Below are 599 nucleotides of genomic sequence, written 5' to 3'. Positions count from 1 at the left end.
CCAAAAATATTATAATTAGCCAGGTCATTATCGGGCCCTAACATCTTTTGCAAAGACTCATGGGTCATTTTAATAATGAAGGGTCCTGCCCACAACTGGGTCCCGACACACATATGGGAAATGCATCACACAGTGTCACAGGGGACAGGTCTACAGCATGGGTCCCTGGGGTGGCCAGGATGAAGGAAGGCACCAGCAAGGGGAGCAGGAACCATGAGGACCCTGGGGGGCTCACGGTAGAGCCGGGATTGAGTCAAGGGGTCCCGAGGATGGATGTCATGGCTGAGTGTGTGTTAGGTGTCAAGAGCTCTGGACGCAAACTCTGCCCGCGCTCAAGTCCTTCCCAAGCTCCTGGCATTCAATAGTCCATCTGTTGTGTGTGTGTGTGTGTGTGTGTGTGTGTGTGAGAGAGAGAGAGAGAGAGAGAGAGAGAGAGAGAGAGAAATCTCCAAGGAGGGGAAGAAGGCAAAGGGCGCAAAGCGGGTGGCTGTGCTGGTGCGGGGCGTGAGTTCTGCGTGCCGGATGGATTCTCTGCGCTACGACACAGATGCTTCCTGGCCTCTGAATTCGAAAGGCACCGAGAAGAGGAGGTACCGGTA

The sequence above is a fragment of the Crocuta crocuta genome, unplaced genomic scaffold (genome assembly GCF_008692635.1).
Source record: "Crocuta crocuta isolate KB4526 unplaced genomic scaffold, BGI_CrCroc_1.0 scaffold944, whole genome shotgun sequence".
NCBI classification, from domain to species: Eukaryota; Metazoa; Chordata; class Mammalia; order Carnivora; family Hyaenidae; genus Crocuta; species Crocuta crocuta.
Note: the sequence above shows the minus strand (reverse complement) of the source record.